Genomic DNA, 23292 nt, shown 5'->3' with positions numbered 1-23292 from the left:
AAAAAAAAAAAAAAAAAAAAAAAAAAAAACAACCACAACTTATAAGACTTAAGATATTCATCAATTCTAATGTTCATAAAAATAAAAATTATCGTTTAATTAAGCGAAGTATAATCTTAAATTTGTAGTGGTACGATCTTTATTGTTTAGAAATACTACCTTTTAAAAAATCTCAATTATACGTATTAATTTTTACAACTAAATATTTATATTATAAAATTAGATCATGTACTTGTCAAAAATTTAATCTTAATATTCAATTTTCATTAATTCATTCATTAATTTTAACCAAACAAAACACAAACATTCAAAACATTTAATAAAATTAAATACAACACATAGTTAATTTTAATCAACTGACTAAATTAGTAACTAAATGACTCCACACATCCACAAATTTCTACAATAAAAAAATTCTAAATATATACTTTTATTAAATAATTTCAATTTTCATACCAAAATGGGAATAAAATCGGTTGGAAAATGGTAAAGAAAAATAGAAAATATAAGTTAGGTTCTACTCCCACTCTATTGTCACCTTATTTATTGTCGTTGTATCTTGTGTTATTCAATGGCATCTTCAGTTGCTCATTTTGTACTTTATAGCCCTAATCTTGTCTTTCTCCACCCCCCTTCATAACTTCCCAATTAATTCATCCATTCAATAAATGCCTAAAAGTTTCATCGTCATCCATTATCACCATTTTTAAAGAACCTAAGCTTCTCATTCTCTCGACAATGGCTAAACTATTAGTTCTTCATCTCTGTTTCGTTCTCATTGCTTCCTCTTCTCTGTTTCATGTCGGAACTGCCATATCTCACAAATCTCAAGACGGATCTGAAGAATGGGGCTACGTTCAAGTCTGACCCAAGAAGCCAAATTCATTAATTTTCCTTGTATTTTATTTTAATCATTATTTTTTATATATTTGTTTTTGGATTGTGTTGTTCAAAAGCCCATATGTTTTGGTGGCTTTACAGAAGCCCTTCCAGAGTGGACGTCGGTTCCAAGCCATGGCTGACAATTCTCTGGTTGAATGGCGGACCGGTGAGCTGCCGATCTTTTCCAATGATTTATTTATAAATTTTGGGTATTTTGTAAGAAAATGGCTCAAATATTGAAAAACAGGGTGGCTCAGGAACTAGGTTTGGGAACTTCCTGGAAATCAGACCATTGAACTCGAACTTGAAGCCCAGAAACTCAACATGGCTACAAAAAGCAAACCTCTTGTTTGTGGCTTTTTCCTTTTAATTTTTGACATTTTAACCTTAAATTCTAATATTTTTCGACTAAATTTAAAAAAAAAAAACAGGATAATCTAGTCGGGACCAGACATAGCTACGTGGAGAGTGGAGGTGAATTTGCGAAAGGCGATGTGGAGGTGGCGATCGACATGACGACTTTGCTGGCTGAGGTTTCGAACGACACTGTCGGCCTACGAAACCCTCCTTTGTATATCTTGGAGGAGTCTTACGGTGGCAAATTCGCCGTCACCCTTGCTTTGTCCCTTCTTCAGGCCATCCAAGCTGGAAATTTGACCCTAAATCTCGGAGGTACTTCTATTTTTACTTTTTTTTTAATAAAAAATTTCAAATATAATTGATGAATTATAACTTTTTTTTTTATATGTGTAAAAAAAAAAAAAATCATATTATAACTTTGATTGGTTTAAAATGATCACATTGAAATAATATAGAATCAATAATTTAAATGACTCTCGATTTTGTTTGTCAAGGAGTTTCTCTAGGAAACAATTGGATGTCTCCAGAAGATTACACTGTTCGTATTCTCAATCTCTCAATCTCATCCAAAAATTTTATCAATTTTTTTGATATTTTCGTTTTCAGAATGATAAACGAAAAGAACACTACTAAACTATGAAGTTGATTTCAATTATATCCTGGTTTAAGAGTTAAAATGAAATATCTCAAAGCTCGAGAGTATAACCGAAACCAACCTCATATTTCAGGAGTATTCTTTTATTATTTATCCTTAACAAAATAATCTTTGTCTAAAATTTTACAGTCTTCTTAGGGTCCTCTTCTCAAAGATCTCTCACGAATTGACGACAGGACGCTGCAATAATCAAATAGATTATTATTTTTTATTTTTTTTTTAATATAAACATTAATAAAGAAGTGAAATATATTCTATAAATATAAAAGTTATATGTAACAAAAGGTGTCTTTTGAAAATCAGTTTAGCGTTGAAGATCAAGCAGCAAATTAAAAACAGGTTGTACGAAAATGCAACTCTTTCATGGAATGATCTTGAGGGATTAATTTTCTCCAATAGCAACCACGTGGTACGTTTTGTTATTATTATTATTACTACTATTATTTTAACAAAATCCTTCCAAACCAATAAAATTTAAATTTGAATTTATATTAAGTTAAACTAGGTCTACCAAGTCTTTATTTTTATTTCTATTTTTATTTTTTGTTTATTAAGTTATCTTTTAAATTTGTAAATTTATAAAACCCTCTTTAAAAAAATTTCTAAAATGAAATTCAAAATTTACAATATATTAATTTAAAATTTAGAACTTTTTTAAATTGGTAATTTAGGCTTGATTCATAACCATTTAATTTTTTAAGTTTATAAAAACTATTTTGGCCTACAAATTCCTTTATTTTATCATCCACTTAGAAAACATATTTTTAAAATCTAAATCCAATTTAAAAAAAATATTTTATTTTTCTCCAGAGAATGAACATTAGTTCAAAAAGATATAAAACGAAATGAGACGGTCTACCGCCATCAAGTAAGTTTTTTTTTCTTCAAACAAAAACAAGGAATATTTTGAAGTGATAAAAATTTGTTCAACTATAGGAACCCAAGTCTGGATTAATAAGCTTAAGTAATTTCTTTTTTGGAGTGATTTATGGTTATTGACATAAACATAAACCTAAGTCAACGTTTCCTAAAAAAAAATTCTTAATTTTTGCTAAAGCAATTTTTTTTCTTTGAAATTAGGTGGGAAGGGCTAAAGGTATTTATAAGTAAGGAGAGAACTACTTTATTTTGTGGAAATGAGAAGCACACCAAGGGATTCACTAAGTCGCATAAGAACTTGCACTTCTATTAGATCTTTGGTGCTGGCCATTTTGTAAGCTATTTATTCTATTTATAATTTTTTAAGATTTATTACTTTTTAATTATATGATTACAAATGTAGGTTCCCATGGATCAACCGTGTGTGACATTAAATATGGTGGACGCAATCACACAGTCACCAATTTCTTGATGCAGCTGTTTTTCCGTAGAAAAAGATGACATATTTACTTTTTCAAAGGTAAGAAAATATGTTTAATTATAGATAAAAAGAAAGACATAACAGATGTATTATATATATATATATATTAACAAATCTAGTGTCATTTGATTATCTCACTAATTTTTATTTAGAGATATTTCAGATGTAGAATATATCAACCTAAATATAATTTAATTGGTTAACGATTTAAAATAAATAATGTTTTTTTTAAAAAAAAAATACATAAAATAATTAATATCATATTTTCATTCAATAAGAAAGTTTTCTTTCTTCCATCATTTCATATAATTAAGTAAGAGATATCACAATCAAACTATTTATAGATTAATAATAATAAAATATGTATCATACCATATTATATTAGTATAGTTACAAGCTTTCCCGACTATGAAAATCTAACGACTCTAAATTTCTACATACTCAAAGTCGTTACTAATGTCTCATACTCATCTCTAATGCAAAAATATAACTCTTAAAAGAAAAAAAAATCTTTTATATAAATGCGGAAAACATTTAAAACAAACTCTTCTCTAGAAAACAGAGTTTTAGGTGTTTAAATACGAAATTTAAATAAAATAAAAAAAATCCAAAATAATTTAAAACAATGAAATGCAAAAAACCTATTTTAACCTAAGACTAGAAATTTAAATGAGTCTGCCGTATGCACGTGCCCACAGTCTCTACTCGCAATGTTGCTGTCGTCCGTACAAGTGCACCTTGCCGTTACTTGAAAAATGATGTGACACACGCAATCATAATTTAGGGACCTATCTCTAGCTCGTCTAGGGGTTGCCTCTAGTCTCAAACAAATTGGATGTGTAGTACTTCCCTACACGACCCACACGTGCAAGTGTGAATCTCTAGGGCGCTCGCACACCCCCTGGACCCTCTAGTTAAGCTAATTTGTAACGACGTCGGAGGTCAACGGAACCCCATAGTGTCATGCATCTCATGAATACCCTGCTCGTCATACTGTGCGCATCCACACTCATCATCATACTGTGCATGTCTGCACTCATCATCTCTAGGAGAAGTAGCCATATGCTTATGAACATATAATATGACACTCATCATCATACAACAAGCTCAATCGGAAAAACATCGCCATATGAATAAAAACATCATGCAATCATAATACTCATCATATCGCCACAAAGTGCATCAAGCATATCAAGTATATCGAAATATACATATATTACGCACATCATCATACGACATAACTCAAACATAATCATATACAAGTATATGGCATCATACCACACCGCTCATACATCATCATAACTCATGCATCATCATGGCTCATACATCATCATATACTAGTATAGGACATCATACCATACAACTCATACAATTTTTCGTCTCTCCTATAATAAGACCACTTACCTGATTAGTTAGTTTAGGCTGGTGTCACCAATTTATCGTTAATGAAAGTTCGATTTTGTCCATTGTATCCAAGTCAACCTATATGAATCTATGACATCAATTTCACATTCAATTCTCTAAATCTCACAATGGTCGATGTACTAGACCTCATACGAGCATTAAAGACTTTTCATGAGTAAATTCCTGGAACTATATATATATATATATATATATATATATATATATATATAGATATAGATATAGATATATAATTCTATTTTCATTAAGATCTTATTTCCTATCATTACTATGTCAGAGAAGAATTTGATAGAGTTATTTTAAGTGACAGTATTTTGTACTTACCTTCTCATTGATCTTTCATTTTTTTTTTTTGGATGTACTCAGTATCCTTCTCATTGATCTTTCACGACATGTACTCAGTATTGTGTACTATTCTTTATCTTTCTGCTTTATTTTTTAATTTTTGTTTGGATATATTGTGGGTGGATTTTTAATCATTGTACTTCCTTGCCTTCTCACTCTAATCTTTCATTTTCTTTTTGTGGCATGTACTCTGCTTTATCTTTTAATTTTTGTTTGGATATATTCTTGGCTGATTTTTAATCATTCTTACTTCTAAATCAATTTTCAATCCATTCTTCTAAGCTTTTCTCTTATTATTTATCATTATTATTATTATTATTATTATTATTTATTTATTTATTTTTTTTTTGTATTTTCATTGTCATTTTCAATAGATTCTAATTTTCTTTTCTTTCCTAAAAATAAAATAGCTGTATATTAGGAATCAATTTACAGTAACCCATAAATTTTTATTCTTATTTGATTTCTATCTAAAATTTAAATAAAAAATCAAAAATAAAATAAAGAAAAGATTTAATTAACTTACTACTGACATTCTTACTCACATCTTTAGGTAAATTTGCCCAAAGCCATTCTCATTTTTTATTCAAACTAAATCTAACATTTACCTTTTCTCTGTCATTTTTTACCCAAAGTCATTCTCATTTTTTATTCAAACTAAATTTAACATTTACCTTTTCTCTGCCATTTTTTTGTTGTTTAGTTTTTTGAACTGTTGTTGTGAAGTAAGAGTTTGTTGAGGAGAGATAATTGGGATAAGAATGAGAGATTAGTAGAGAGAGATAGGAAAGATTTAATTTAATTGCCAGTTTGAGAGAAAACCTTTGACAATTGATTTCAGAAATATATATATATATATATATATATATCTATAAATAGATTTTAAAAAAAAACTTGTTTTTTTTATTAAATAGTATAGATAAAAAAAAAATGTTTAAAATATTTTTGGTTAACTTTTTTTTATTAAAATATTTGCTAACTTTAAATTTTCTTATTAAATGTCAAATTTTAACATGTAAAAATTTTCATCTTTTAATTTATAAATACATTTTATTTTTTATAATTTTAATTATAATTTGTATGATATAAATTAAATTATTACCGATTTTAAAATTTATTAACTAAATAAATATTAAAATTTACACTAAATTATTAATGGATCAAATAGAAACAAACTAAATAAGAAAAATCCAAATAACAAACGTAGGCTCCTGGAGAAGATTCAAGTCTCAACTTCAGCTCTAGTTTGTGTTTGTTTCTCAAGAAAACACACAAGTTTACATTTCTTTCATTTGAAATAGCCACAATGTTGCTGGTTTTAATCTACCGTCTTCTAGGAGAGCACCATATTCGCGGAGGAGGTGATATCAAGGTGAAGTTTCAGTCTTCTTTAACGTAATTGATTACATATCCACATTGATTTTGCTCTTGTCAAAATAGTTAAATAGAGATTTTTTCTTTAGTTAGAGTATTTTTAGGGATTTAGTTTAAGTATTTTTCAAGTTATGTTTACTTAATTTCTATTTATGGTTACTTGTATAACAAAGAAAAGTTGAGCATTCAATAAGATCATCACTTCAAACTTCAATTGATTATGTTTCTTCTATCAAAATCTAACAATTAGGATCAGAGCATCAATTTTTGAGTGATCAAATAAAGAGAGCATGAGTGAAGACAAACCTTTAGCGAAGATGTTTCTGGCTTAGTTATTCTTCTGTCAAAACCTAACAATTAGTATCCGAGCATCAATTTTTTAGTGATCAAATAGAGAGAGTATGAGTGAAGACAAAACTTTAGCGAAGATCCCTCACTTCGATGGTCACTATGATGATTGGAGTGAGCTTATGGAAAGTTTGCTCAGAGAAAATTGTCCATGGAGTGTGGTGGAGATTCGTTTATTAGAACGAGAGGAAAGAACAATATTGACTGAGGCACAAAAGGGCCACCTTGATGATGCTAGACACAAAAATCACCAAATAGAGCATTACCTATTCCAAGCAATTAATCATACGGTCTTTGAACAAATCTTGGATCGTCGCACAGCCAAGATTGTTTGGGACTCAATGAGACTCAATGAAACGAAAATTTGGTGGAAACCAAAAAGTGAAGAAATCTCTTCTTCATACATTAAGGAGAGAATTTGAGATCCTACGGATGAAGAAGTATGAAAGTATCACATATTATTTTGCAAGAATGATAATAATCACCAACAAAGATAAGTATGAAAAGTATCACAGATTAGTTTGAAAGAGTGATGATAATCTCCAACAAGATGAGAAATGGAGAAGATATGCCAGACAAGAAAATTGTAAAAAAAATTATGTGTACCTGACTGAAAAATTTACTTATGTTATAGTATCCATTGAGGAATCTAAAGATACTGATAACATGTCCATTAATAAATTACAAAGTTCATGGAGAGGAGCAAGTTCTAAAATTCGAAGGACGAACGAAAATAAGTAACAGGGAAGAGGAACTTATAGGGCAGAGGATGTGGAAGAGGAAAATCAACTTTCAACAAAGCAACGGTTGAATGTTATAGGTGTCATGACTTAGGTCATTTTCAATATGAATGTCGAAACACGAATAAGAAATTGAATTATGTAGAGCTGGAAGAAGAGGATGAAGTGTTGTTAATGACTCATATGGAAAGACATGAAGCAAAAAGGAGTGATGCTACGGTGTTCTTTTTTTGTGCTATCAAATTCCAAATACAAATGTATTCCAAAGGAAAAGGTTCAACTTCTCTAAGGTTAGTTTCACTTCTAGTTTCTGTTAGTTTCTTGGGAAAATACAAGATTTTCGTTTTCAATATTATTTCTGTTTAAAAATTGTAAGGGTAGGGATCAAACTACCTTCAATTGGTTGCTTCTTGATATCTAATTGTCTTACATTGGCACATATTCATGTAGGAAGATAAATCAAAGTTAGTTTCTCTCTTATGATTCTTTGTCATACATTGACATTATGAGCTCATACAGACTTTCTTTACGATGCCATCCAATTTCTTTCCTATTAAATAAAATAACATTTTGATTTTCCCCGTTATAAAGTTGAACCCGTTCATAGAAGACTATTTAATCCATATTACATCACGCTCCATATGTTTCTATGTATGATAGTTTGCTAAATTTTCAATTGAAATTGTCAGTTTTACATTTGACCCGTTAATACATGCTTACATAGAGAGGCAAGGTCACGGTATCAGTAACAAGGATATAGACGAGATGATGTCCCCCGTTCCTACTTTTTCAACTGCGCGCCATCGTGATCTTGACACGCTCACGACCAACCTTAAGGGGAATTAATCCCCATATAAATTTTTCTTGTGGCTTCATCGGACCTTAGGCGAGGTTTGTCTTCGTCAACCGAACATCCCTTGTGCAGAATCCAAGCTTGTACAACCACACAAGCCACCTGCATGTGCATGTTCAATCATCTGCAACACAACCGACTTGCCTCTACACCATCCGGCTCAACCTTACCTCTGCTTGGGGCCAAGGTCTCTCAATGCAACGTCGCGTCTAATCTTCTTATCTTGATACCCATCGACATGGCCCATATGTATTGACACCATCCCGAGTCTTGTGGTGTCGTCGACCATCAAACCACACTAGCTCATTCCATCGAAAACGAGCCTACGTGTCGCTCATCTCACTAGGAGGTCCCAAACATCTATCCATCCGGGTTTTATCGAGGCATTGACCCAACCGTGTACGTGCCATGTCATTTATGTATACCGTACTAGATAGCGGGTGTATGTAGCAGCCTTCAATACCGTACACTCGTGTTGCCCGATACTGTCCTTGAAAAACTCATTTTAAAGGAAGTCGCCCTAAACACTCGTCTCGACACGCTTGCCCATGTTGTGGCACACGTGTGTGTCATAGGGTAGCTCACTTAGGCCACAGGGCCCAGGGCTGGTAGACAGCTAACACCATGGTACCCCCTATAGTACATTTTGAGCCATTTTAAATCTTTTAGGCATAGACATGATTTTGTCGAACGGTCATACAGTGTTATGTAGCGTCCGTTCAGTGTCCGATTAACACCAAATTTGGCAAGCATTCATATTTTATATGGACGAACTTAACTCTAAAACTGCATGCACAAATTCGTTTCAGGATCCCAACTTTCGAGGTTAAGGCTTGGGACCCTACCCGGCCCTTCCACAAGCCTATCTTTGCCACTCTTGTTTATTCGATGTCTCTATCTTGTTTATGTCTCAACTTGTCTTCAATGCTCACTCTGTGTGGTATATTAGATGATGCACCATCCTCCTCGGTCGCATGATGGCACTCGTCTAGACCCTCGTGTGGTCGGATGGGCGCCACTTGAGGGTGGCCCTTATCATGACGCAACGTGAGGGTCACAACCTACTCTCTACATAGTTAGGTTGTGACATTCTCCCCCACTTAAACTAGTCATCGTTCTCGATGACTTACTTAGTGGCAGAACCATTGTTAGGTTATGACATTCTCCCCCACTTAAACTAGTCATCATCCTCAATGACGACCCAACCCTAGACTAGCTGCTGACGAACCCACTTGAAATACTTGCTTCAGAACGAATACAGAAAATGCGCACTACTTATGAGCTATCCCATTGACGGACTTACTCTCGGCCTCCGAGACTTGCAACACAAGTACCGTAAAACAAATGCACTATGGTTGTGGGCTATCCCCTCTTGGGCCTCCCTCGCCCTTCTGCAAACTTGACCCAGGATTCACTAGAAAAATAATGGCAAACTAACTAGGTTTGGCATACTCTTTCCTTGGCTAGGGGGAGAGCTCCCCAAATTTTTGCCACTTTGGCCACATTCATCGTATTCTCTGAGTCACACACATTGGTGCACCCCTCCAGGTGAGGCTCGCAAGCCAACCACGACATTTATTCATCATGGCACCAATCATTATAGTAGCGATGTATGAAAGCTTGTAACACAACCCCGTATTGGAGGTTCACTTCAACCAACTTTTAACTGGATGTCTGCAAAACTCGCAACACAACTCTGTGTTTGCTTTACACTCTTGCCAATTCTTTTAAAATTCGTAACACAACTCAGTGTTGGCACTACACTTTCGCCAACTCTTAATTGGCCACCTTCGTGTGGCAATGTTGCCTTGACGTTTCTATGGTCATGTTGTAGCTTCACGTCTTTATGTCCACTTCAAGTTGATGCTCACTTCTCGAGTTGATATTGGTCTCGACAACTCTTGTGGAGTCATCCACTTTAGGCATAAGGTGATGGCTCAAGGAGTACACGTGTACTTGCATCTTAGAGCACCACTACGGGGTGAGATACCTAATTACTTAGGCTCTCCCCCACTTAAACTCGGTTGCCTCTTTGCAGCAAATTCATCCTCCCATAAGGACTTGTGTTGTACTCAACTTTTGCACTTGGCCGATGCTTGTCTTTTCTTGGCTCTTAGCTTCTCTGCTTGCAGCCACTAACACTGTTCCTCTAATGTGAATGGCTCTTTGGAAAGCACCGACATGGTTTTAATTTTTGTTTCATCTGTCTTGCCCACTTAAGGACTACAAGCACTTGGCAAATGAGCTTGGTTTTACTTGACGGGTAAATCTCCCCATACTGAAGTGTCAACACACAACACTAATGAACTTCGGGTAGTCTTGGTTTCAGCCCACAACTGATTCCAATTCTTACTAGAAACTGTCCTGCCCACTCTGGCACTCTTGACACACTTGTAAGGTCTTCAACAACTCTCGAGTTCATTTCTCTTGACTATGTTGTCCCACTAGACACACAAAGTATGACTCTAATACCAACTGTCACGGTACTACTTTTTCAACAGCGCAGTGTGGTGATCTTGACACGCTCACGGCTAGCCTTAAGGGGAATTAAGCCCCATATATATTTTTCACCCCAGCTTTGTGGCTTCATCGGACCTTAAGCGAGGTTTGTCTTCACCAATCAAACATCGCTTGTGCGGAATCCAAGCTTGTTCGACCACACACGCTGCTTGCGCGTGCATGTTCAATTTGTTGGGTTTTATGTCCTAAAACTCATAGTTTGTAAACAAAAACATATTTTATTTTCAACAAAGTTATTATTGTTGTTTATTGAGTAAAGATTGTTATTGAATAAAGTGAACTTTACGATCATTAATCTAAATCCAATAAACTAAGAACACTCTGGCTATAGTATGATTACTTGAATTATATGTAGAGACATAAGAGTTGATCAAGTTCAAGTGTATAGTCAAAATGATCTATTGTATAAGGATAAGGCTGAGTACCTTATTCTGGGGACACTATGGATGCGGTCCACTTTCGTATATGATATAAACAATGTGATCACTAAATTGTACATGTGGAGACATGTGACTGGGGCGTCCTATGCAATGAGTATTGCATAAGATCGGACAATGAAGAAAAACACTCTTACTTTATAATGTCGTTTACTGTTGAGACTGATTTTCTTTTGATTTCATTTGATGACCTAGGTAACTCGATCTTAATCCTGAGCTAACCATGAACTCCTATTTATTTGAAATTATCCTTAGATTTGCATGGGTGAGAGTGACTCAAGTTCGCCGACCCAATAGGCATCCCATTTCAGGGGTAAGATTGGGTAGATGGTTGGGGACGTGGGATGCAAGATAGAATTCACTCCTACCCACTTTTAGGGAGAAAAGAGAGGTAGTTCCTTTAAGTACTAACTCTAGGTCTTGAACAAGGGGCCCCACCCTCTCATTGGCCTGAGAGGGATTCGGTTTACTAGTTTGACCACAAACCAATTGTTCATTAGAAGATTAGTGAGACATAAGAAACAAAAAGTAACTTCAGGGGTAAAACGATAAATTGACCCATCTCTAGTTACGAACAACCTGTGAAGGATCGACTTACTAATCATGGTTATATCAAATGGATAGAAATATATCTATAGTGAGGGGAGTGCAACTACTAGGCTATAGTGGAATGTCCTATTTGTTAACAAATGTTGGTTAACAAGGTTAATGAGTTTAATCGGTTAATCTTGGATCGTTGGAGCCTATGATCTATAGGTCCATTAGGTCCCTCTGCTAGCTCATAACGGATTAAACCATAGAACAGTGTGACGAGTGAGTTCGAAGTGTTCGAATTTAAATTAGGGAGAATGCGCTACATATATACGATATATTTAACCGCATTTTTGTTATATTTACGAATTAAACAAAAAGAGAGAATCTGAGATATTTAAATAAGATTTAAATATCTTAATCAAATATGTGTCGGAATTAATTGGGATTGACATTTTAATTAATATTAAATATTAATTAAATAGTTTAATTAATCATTTAATATTACTTTAATTTGAAATTAATAATTGATGACCTAGGTAACTCGATCTTAATCCTGAGCTAACAATGAACTCCTGTTTATTCAGAATTATCCTTAGATTTGCATGGGTGAGAGTGGCTCAAGTTCGCCGACTCAATAGACCTACCATTTCAGGGGTAAGACTGGGTAAATGGCTGGGGACGTGGGGTGTAAGATGGAATTCACTCCTACCCACTTTTAGGGATAGAAGAGAGGCAGTTTACTGACTCTAGGTCTTGAACAAGTGGCTCTAACCTCTCATTGGCTTGAGAGAGATTCAGTTTACTGGTTGGACCACAAACCAATTGTTCAATTAGAGGATCAGTGAGACATAAGAAATAAGAAGTAACTTCAGGGGTAAAACAGTAAATTGACCCAGCTCTAGTTACGAAGAACCTGTGAAGGATCGACTTACTAATCATGGTTATATCAAATGGACAGAAATATATCTATAGTGAGGGGAGTACAACTACTGGGCTATAGTGGAATGTTCTAGAAGTTAACGAATGTTGGTTAACAAGGTTAATGAGTTTAACCGGTTAATCTTGGATCGTTGGAGCCTATGATCTATAGGTCCATTAGGTCCCTCTGCTAGCTCATAACGGATTAAACCATAGAACAGTGTGACGAGTGAGTTCGAAGTGTTCGAATTTAAATTAGGGAGAATGCGCTACATATATACGATATATTTAACCGCATTTTTGTTATATTTACGAATTAAACAAAAAGAGAGAATCTGAGATATTTAAATAAGATTTAAATATCTTAATCAAATATGTGTCGGAATTAATTGGGATTGACATTTTAATTAATATTAAATATTAATTAAATAGTTTAATTAATCATTTAATATTACTTTAATTTGAAATTAATAATTGATGACCTAGGTAACTCGATCTTAATCCTGAGCTAACAATGAACTCCTGTTTATTCAGAATTATCCTTAGATTTGCATGGGTGAGAGTGGCTCAAGTTCGCCGACTCAATAGACCTACCATTTCAGGGGTAAGACTGGGTAAATGGCTGGGGACGTGGGGTGTAAGATGGAATTCACTCCTACCCACTTTTAGGGATAGAAGAGAGGTAGTTCTCTTAAGTAATGACTCTAGGTCTTGAACAAGTGGCTCTAACCTCTCATTGGCTTGAGAGAGATTCGGTTTACTGGTTGGACCACAAACCAATTGTTCATTAGAGGATCAGTGAGACATAAGGAATAAGAAGTAACTTCAGGGGTAAAACAGTAAATTGACCCAGCTCTAGTTACGAACAACCTATGAAGGATCGACTTACTAATCATGGTTATATCAAATGGACAGAAATATATCTATAGTGACGGGAGTACAACTACTGGGCTATAGTGGAATGTTTTAGAAGTTAACGAATGCTGGTTAACAAGGTTAATGAGTTTAACCGGTTAATCTTGGATCGTTGGAGCCTATGATCTATAGGTCCATTAGGTCCCTCTGCTAGCTCATAACGGACTAAACCATAGAACAGTGTGACGAGTGAGTTCGAAGTGTTCGAATTCAAATTAGGGAGAATGCGCTACATATATACGATATATTTAACCGCATTTTTGTTACATTTACGAATTAAACAAACAGAGAGAATTTTAGATATTCAAATAAGATTTAAATATCTTAATCAAATATGTGTCGGAATTAATTGGGATTGACATTTGAATTAATATTAAATATTAATTAAATAGTTTAATTAATCATTTAATTTTAAATTAATAATTCAAATATATTGTTGAATCAAAATGAAGAAAGTCAAAGTGTCTTGGTTAACTCAAGCATGCATGCTTGCCACATAATCCCAAACATTTGGGTGGAATTTTGAGTGTCAAAATTGGGTGATCTCAAATTTGCATGAACATGCAAACATGACTCTATAAATAGAGTGATCATGGTATGGAAGGTTGGCTTTTGGAAAATCCTTGAGAAAAACCTCTCACAAACTCTCTCTTCATATATACTAAATCCCTCCCAAGTTTAATCACTCACCAAATTCCACAATCCCGTTCTAAGGCCAAAGAATAGTGGAGAAGACACTGGTGGTGGTTCGAAACCAGTTTATAAGATAAGGAATCAATACAAGGGGAATAAGATTCAGATTACCTTGTTGATCGAAAATCTCAAAGCAAGAACATTGTTTGAGATTCGAATCACTCCACAATCAAAAGATCGATTACGTCTAGCTTGAATGATTCTTGTTGATCAAATATCTCAAGGCAAGAATACTTGTTTGAGATTCGAATCACTCCACAAGCAAGATTGATCATGTCGAGCTTGAATGATTCTACATGCAACCTAAACTACATAGAATTGCAAAGAAACTTAGCCATTGGCTAAAGAAAGCACAAATGCTCCTTTTACTACATTTTCCAAGTCTACTTGCAAATACAACATACATGGCTTTATATAGCTTCAAAATGAAGCTACTAAAGGCATTCCAAGAGTTGTAACATTCATACTTAATGGCCTTAATTAACCATTATGTAATTGTAACCTAAAGTAAATAAAAAGTATTAAAATACATTAATGAAATACAATAGCTCTAAATTACTCTAAATTGTAACCCACCCAAAATTAAAAACATGAAACTTCATTCTTCTTCAATGTGGCATGAACTGAAATATCTTTTGATAATTTCAACAATATTTTCTTCACATCTTCATTGAAGCATATTGTATGATTGATGTCTTTTGATTCATATCACCGGTTCGTGAGGAAAAAGAAACTTGAACAACAAAAGGTTAGTATTCAAACTCATTGATGTACTTAGAGTGCCTAAGATCCAAATTGCTTCCGCATGTGTTATATTAACACTATCACAATTTTCTGTGACACAATCGACTTGCCTCTACAGTAGGCCAAGTCATTCGGCTCGACCTTGTCTCTGCTTGGGGCCAAGTTCTTTCAATGCAACGTCACGTCTCATATTTTTATTGCGATCCCCATCAACATGGCCCATATGTCTTGACGCCATCTTGAGTCTCGAGGTGTCATTGGCCATCACAACTCCTTCACTCTTGTTATTAAGAATGGACCCACATGTCACTCATCTCATTGGAATGTCCCAAACATCCATCCATCCGAGTTCTATCGAGGCATTGGCCCCCCATGCCAGTTCCATGTCATTTACGTATACCGTATTAGATAGCGGGCCTATATAGCAACCTTCGACACTCGTCTTGGCACGCTCACCCATACTATGACACACGTATGTGCTACAGGGTAGCTCGCATAGGCCACAAGGCTCAGGGGTGTTGGAGAGTTGACACCATGGTACCCCTATAGTATATTTTGAGTCATTTTCTATTTTTCATCATAGACATGAGTTTGGCGAACGGTCATAATATGTCATTGAGCATCCGTCCGTTGTCCGATTGACATCAAATTTCGCGAACATTCACATTTCATATGGACAGAATTAACTCCAGAACCGCATGTCCAAATTCCTATTGGAGCCTTGACTTTCGAGGTTTAGGCTTGGGACCCTACCCGACCCTTCAACAAGCCTATATTTTCCACTATTGTCTATTCGATGTCTCTATCTTGCTTATATCTCAACTTGTCTTTAATGTCCACTCTGTGTGGTGTGTTAGATGATGTACCGTCCTCCTCGGTCGCATCGTGGCACTCGTCTAGGCCCTCGTGTGGACAGATGGGGAGCACTTGAGGGTCACCGCTTCTCTTGTTGCAATGTGATGGTCACAACCTACTCTCTTCATAGTTAGGTTGTGACTCCCCCTTACACATCTGCAGAACCAGAACAAGAACATGAACACAATAGGCAGAGTGCAGGTCAAGCGGGTTCTATTGAGAGCCATTTGATTGTTTTTCCACTGCCACCTACATTGCCCTCTCGACAACTTTGGGATCATGAGTTGAGCAATGGGAGTTGGCCACGACATGATTTCCGTCAGCAATTTGGAGCTGTATGTCTCATCAAGGTTCCATTGTTGTCTTTCTAGTTGAAGCCAGTAGGATGCAAAGTAAATAAAATAAAATAAATAGTAAAACATCCCAATGTAAACGGTAAACTATTGATGAATGGTGATTCCATAATTATATTTTGAATTAATGCAATTTTCTTTCGGGTGAAATTATTGTGATTATCTTTTTTTTTTTTTTTAACTTAAACTTGTTGCTAAAATCTTACAAGATTGGGAGATCATCAACGATTTGAGGATTGACATGTCGAGGCTGCAACAGAAGATGAACAACCTACAGAGAATGTTGGAGACATGCATGGATTTGCAACTCGAGTTGCAGCGCTCAAAAGGTTTGTCTTCATTATTAATGCCACTAGATTCTTTAGCTGATAAAATTTACATGCTTTGTTGTACAGATAATTCTACCAATCAGTATGTTTTTGTGTGTTTTTCTTTGGTCCAAACTTTCACTTAACTTTACATTTTCTCTCATTTACAACTTTTAGATGTGGGCATATGTGCACGTGTTCAAAATGTGCTAACGAGTTGGTCAAGGCTTGAGAAAAGTATCTGATGTGTTGTGTGCCCATTCTAGAAGTGATTCGTGCTTACTCTCTATGATGACTTAGACGACAATAAAGAAAAATGAGATTACTACTGATTCATTCATCTTCATCCTCTTGTTCCGTCCAAGTGACCTACTAATTCTTCTCGCCCTTACTTTTATACATATAAAGTTGATTTGTACGATAACAGACGAATGAAATAATGAATGTAATCTCTGTTAATTATTAATCTAGCAAGTATAGTTGTGTTAGTGAATTTACAAAACTTTATCTAGGGTGATTATGAGGATTTAGTGTAATAGAAGAATGATTAAGCTGAAACATAAACAAGGTGCTTGTTTTAATCCATCGAGAGCCTTATGGAATTTGTATGCCCTCTCCTCACTTCCCTTTTTCTCCTAATATTTTGGTTGTTCAACAAAAATATCTTCTTTTAACTCACCATATAGAAAAGCTGATTTGACATCTAACTAATAGAGTTTCCAACCTTTCTTTGTGGCAAAAGCAATGACAATTCTCACAGTATCCATTCTGGCCACAGATGCATACACTTCTGTATAATCAATTTCATGCTCTTGTATGTAGCCTTTTACAACCAATCTTGCTTTGTATTTATCAACTTCTCCAAACTCATTTAGCTTGGTTTTGTAAATCCATTTCACTCCTATTTTCTTTGCTCCAGCCGGCAGAACCACCAAGTTCCATGTTTGATTTTTTTCAATGGATTTGATTTCTTCATCCATAGCCAATCTCCATTTTGGGCTTTTGATAGCTTCCTCAAAATTCACAGGATCTGAAGTCATGAACCGGTTCAGTCTTTTGTTTCGTGATTTCCCCTTCTTTGTTTTCAGCAACTAGTTCAATCGTTTCAGCAACCAGTTTAGTCGTTTCCACCATGACTTCTCTTTCTTCGACTGTATTCTCATCAATTTCAATATTGTCCCTCAGTCCAATTTTGTTTCACCTTAAAAAAATTTCCAATCGCATTCACGATCTTCCTCGAAAGCTACATTACAACTTACTATAATTTTATTTGTAGTTGGATCAAACATTCTATTGCCTTTGGATTCACTGCTGACTTCAAGTAAAACACATATTACACTTTTATCTTCAAGTTTGCTTCTCTTGGCATCAGGAATATGAACATGTTTCGCACATTCAAAAACTCTGAAATAATCTACTGATGATTTCTCCCTAGTCCAAGCCTCTTCTGGCATCATCTCTTTTACTGCAAGAGTGGGTGATATATTCAAAATGTGAATCGTCCACCTGACTGCTTCAGGCTAGAAATGTCCGCCTAACTACTTGAGGCTAGAAATTTTTAGGCACTTTCTTCTCTGTCAGCATAACTCTTTCCAAGTTCATCACGGTGCAATTTTGGCATTCGGCCACTCTATTTTATTGTGGGCTATAGGTTGTGGTCAATTGTGTCTTCACTCTATGCTGTTTGCAAAACTCGTTGAATTTTGCTGAGTTGAACTCTCCTCCTCTATCTGTCCTTAAACATTATAGGCATTCCAATTTCCTTTTCCACAATTATTTTGAAACATTTGGAATGATAAAATGTTTCTGATTTTTCTACAAAAGAAAATAACTTCATGTCTTCCTTGAAAAATCATCGCACAACAAATACTTTTTATGGCTATTTGAAGCTGGTGAAATTCGACCACATAGATCTACATTTACAAGACCCAATTTTTCACTGCTCTCCATTTACTCATTTTTGAAAATAGAGTTTGATGTGCTTTCCTTTCATAAATGCCTCATAGGGGGTGTTTGGAACTACAATTTGTGCCAGACCTTTCACCATGTTTTTGTGTTTCAAGGTTGGTGTAACAGCCTTTGTAGCCGAGATGACCATAATGATGGTGGCAAAGTGTTAACTGATCCATATTTGAAACTTGGAGGCATCTTCCTTCATTTGTTGTGGCGGATGGTTTAACAAACAAAATGAACAACTAATTTGCACTCATAATTGACTCTGTCTTTTTTTCTTTTTGTGGATGATAAATGCTACGTACACTATCTTTGAAGAGCACTATTACTCCTTTTACTTGTATTTGTCCAACGCTCAAGCGATTATTTTTTAGTTCAGGTACCCAATACACATTACTAATAGTGTAGCGAACCCCATACAAAGTTAATTTCACTGCACCCTTTCGAGAACCTTTCATACTTATATTATTTTCAAGCTTCTGATGGAGTGGGAAAAGATCCTATCTAAACTTGAAAATATACATTCATATACACACATATGGTTTAAGCAACCAGAATCTAAGAACCAAGTATAACTCCTCCTTGCTTCATGTCTTTCCATATCAGCCATTAACAACATTTCATCATCTTCTTCCAGCTTTGCATAATTCAATTCCTTATTCATTTTTGGACATTCATATTTATGACCTAAGTCATGACATCTATAACATTCAACAGTTGCTTTGTTGAAAGTTGATTTTGCTCTAACGCATCCTCTGCTCTTGTAAGCTCCTCTTCCTCTATTACTTATTTCCGTTCGACCTTCGACTTTTAGAACTTGCTCCTCTCCAGTATTGCTTGATCTTCGAAATTTTTGTACATGCACCACTAATGAACTTTGTAATTCATCAATGGACATGTTATCAGTATCTTTGGATTCCTCAATGGATAATACAACATAAGTAAATTTTTCAGTGAGGGTACGTAGAATTTTTTCTACAGTTTTCTTGTCTGGCATATCTTCTCATCTTGTTGGAGATTATCATCACTCTTGCAAAATAATATGATACTTTCATCTTCTTCGATCTCTAGGATCTCAAATTCTCTCCTTAATGCATTAAGAAGAGATTTCTTCACTTTTTTGTTTCCACCAAACTTTCGCTTCATTGAGTTCCAAACAATATTGGTTGTGCGACGATCCAAGATTTGTTCAAAGACAGTACGATCAATTGCCTGGAAGAGGTAATGCTTTACTTGGTGATCTTTGAGTCTAGCATCATCAAGGTGACCCTTTTGTGCCTTAGTCAGCATTGTTTCTTTAGCTAGTTCTGAGAAACCAATCTCTACCACACTCCATAAACTCTTTGCTTTGAGCAAATTTTCCATCAGCTCACTCTAGTGATCATAGTGACCATCGAAGTGAGGGATCTTCGTTAAAGTTTTGTCTTTACTCAAACTCTCTGTATTTGATAACTAAAAAATTGCTACACTACAAAGCCTAGTGGTGGCTCTGATACCAATTATAAGTTTTTGACAGAAGAAGGATTAACACAGAAACATAAATGATTGGAGTTTGAAGCGATAATATTATTGAGTACTTAACTTTGGCTTTTATAACCTTACAATAACAACATAAATAAATAGAAACTAACCACAAATATGGTAAATTAGTTAAACTAAATAGCTAAAAAAAATACTCTAACTATCAAAAGAGACCATAACAATATTTGATCAAATTCTTATAACATTTAGGTACTTACTACTACTCTCCAAACAAAAGGACCTTCCAATTCTCCTATTTCCAATATTGAATCTCAATGAAGTTTACTTTTCTAACTCAACTTCCTTCACAAAGGTTGATCCAACTCTCGTTGGTTTCTACTTTTTTCCTTTCACTTCATAAAGATAGTTGTTTATATGAATAAAATGTTGATGTTATAATGGTAGTTTGGCTAGATTTTTTTTTTCTCAAACTCCAGATTATTGTATTAAAAGAAAAATTATATTTTCTTTAAAAGAATCAAATATTAATGAGATCATGAATCATGTTATGTGTTTATGGGAAATCTTCAATCATTCCTCCTATTTTGCTCATTACAATTTATACCCACCATTCTCAAATAAAAATGTTTCTTTCATAATGATTAAGGTATTTAGTCTTTTCTTTAACGCTTAAGGTTTAAATCACTATCATATTTTTTATTAAAAGAATATATTATTCCTTTGTACGGATCTTTTCCCATTTTAAAAAATTGAGTGAAAGTGTTATATGAGAAGTTGGGAGAAAGACCACAAACTCGGACCCTATTCATGACATTAAATAGCCCCCCATCTCCTCCACAACCATGTTCAAAATATGAATCCTCGTATTGACATCCTTTAATAGTCTCTAAATTTTATAGGTTGTATTTAGTCCTATTTTATTTAGGCTTCTTTTAATAACCATTTGATTTTTTATTTCAAAAAATTAAATTTAAAAATACTACTTCCAAATTATCAAAAAAAAAAAAAAAAAAAAAAAAAAAAAAAAACAACCACAACTAATAAGACTTAAGATATTCATCAATTCTAATGTTCATAAAAATACAAATTATCGTTTAATTAAGCGAAGTATAATCTTAAATTTGTAGTGGTACGATCTTTATCATTTAGAAATACTACCTTAAAAAAAATCTCAATTATACGTATTAATTTTTACAACTAAATGTTTTATATTATAAAATTTCTAAAAAGAAAATCAAAATTTATGATATATTAGACGTATAATTTAAAATTTAGAACTTTTCTAAATTGGTAATCTCAATTATACGTATTAATTTTTACAACTAAATGTTTTATATTACAACACAAAATTAATTTTAATCAATGGACTAAATTAGTAACTAAATGACTCCACACCTCCACAAATTTCTACATTAAAAAAATTCTAAATATATACTTTTATTAAATAATTTCAATTTTCATACCAAAATGGGAATAAAATCAATTGAAAGATATAAAGAAAAATAGAAAATATAAGTTAGGTTCTACTCCCACTCTATTGTCACCTTGTTTATTGTCGTTGTATCTTGTGCTGTCCAATGGCGTCTGTCATTGCTCATTTTGTACTTTATAACCCTAATATTGTCTTTCTCCCAATTAATTGATCCATTCAATAAATGCCTAAAAGGCTCATCGTCATCCATTATCACCATTTTTAAAGAACCTAAGATTTTCATTCTCTCGACAATGGCTAAACATTAGTTCGTAAAGACATAAAACAAAATGATTATCGATACATTATAACGAGTCGTTTTTGCAGGATTTCTATAACTTCATGTTAGATTTTGAAATTGACTCATTAGCCGCGACTACGACGAAAAATAGTGTGGAATCAAATAGGATTGATTCACTTGAAGTAAGAAAGAACTCTCCATATCTTAGTTTGAATGTCTACAAACCCGGAGCTACAGGAGACTTGGAAGCTTTGATGAATGGTCCAATTAAGCAAAAACTCACTATTATCCCACTAAATGTCACGTACATACCAATAAACCCTATTTCTTTAAATAAAATTATAATCATTAAAACTATTCGGGTTATAATTGAAAATTCTTAAGACATAAAAATTAAATTAATTATCTAAATTTGGAGATTAAATCCTACCATTTTAGCCTAAAAAACTAAACTAAAAATTTTGAATGTACAGATGGGGGAGGTCAATCGGACCTAGTCTTCCAATTTTTTACGGGAGATTTTATGAAGCCAAGAATCAAAGAGGTGTATTTTTTAACCAAACTATTTTTAATATTTTTATTTGTGGATTAATTTTTGCTTCATACTATAACATTCAATTATTTTCTAATACTTTTATTTTTTCAAAAAGGTTGATGAGTTACTGGCTAAAGGTGTTAATGTGACGGTCTATAGCAGTCAAGTAAGTGTTTTTTTTCCTTCCAACAAAAACAAGGAATATTTTGAAGTGATAAAATTGTAATATTCTCTTAGATTTATGGTTGACTTTTTTTTTATAGGTGGATCTTATTTGTTCAACCAAAGGAACCCAAGCGTGGATTAATAAGCTTGAGTAATTTCTTTTTTGGAGTGATTTATGGTTACTGACATAAACATAAACCTTAGTCAACTGTTTCCTTAAAAAAAAAAAAAAAAAACAAAAAGTAAGGATGTTTAAATTCTTAATTTTTGGTAAAGCAATTTTTTTTCTTTGAATTTAGGTGGGAAGGGCTAAAGGCATTTATAAGTAAGGAGAGAACTACTTTATTTTGTGGAAATGAGAAGCACACCAAGGGATTCACTAAGTCGCATAAGAACTTGCACTTCTATTGGATCCTTGGCGCTGGCCATTTTGTAAGCTATTTATTCTATTTATAATTTTTTAAGATTTAATACTTTTTAATTATATGATTACAAATGTAGGTTCCCGTGGATCAACCGTGTGTGACATTAAATATGGTGGACGCAATCACACAGTCACCAACTTCTTGATGCAGCTGTTTTTCGTAGAAAAATATGACATATTTACTTTTTCAAATGTAAGAAAATATGTTTAATTATAGATAAAAAGAAAGAAATAACATATGTATTATATATATATATATATATATTAACAAATCTAGTGTCATTTGATTATCTCACTAATTTTTATTTAGAGATATTTCAGATGTACGAATATATCAACCTAAATATAATTTAATTGGTTAACGATTTAAAATAAATAATGTTTTTTTAAAAAAGAAATACATAA

At 33.7% G+C, this 23292-nt stretch overlaps 1 pseudogene; it reads left to right on the top strand.

Annotated features, from left to right (window-relative positions):
* The first annotated feature begins 738 nt into the window (after positions 1-738).
* On the top strand, positions 739-23038 carry LOC111483777 (annotated as a pseudogene).
* Positions 23039-23292: the final 254 nt, after the last annotated feature.

Source organism: Cucurbita maxima, unplaced genomic scaffold (assembly GCF_002738345.1).
Source record: "Cucurbita maxima cultivar Rimu unplaced genomic scaffold, Cmax_1.0 Cma_Scf00009, whole genome shotgun sequence".
Classification (NCBI taxonomy): Eukaryota; Viridiplantae; Streptophyta; class Magnoliopsida; order Cucurbitales; family Cucurbitaceae; genus Cucurbita; species Cucurbita maxima.
This window is presented reverse-complemented; position numbering and strand designations above follow the sequence as displayed.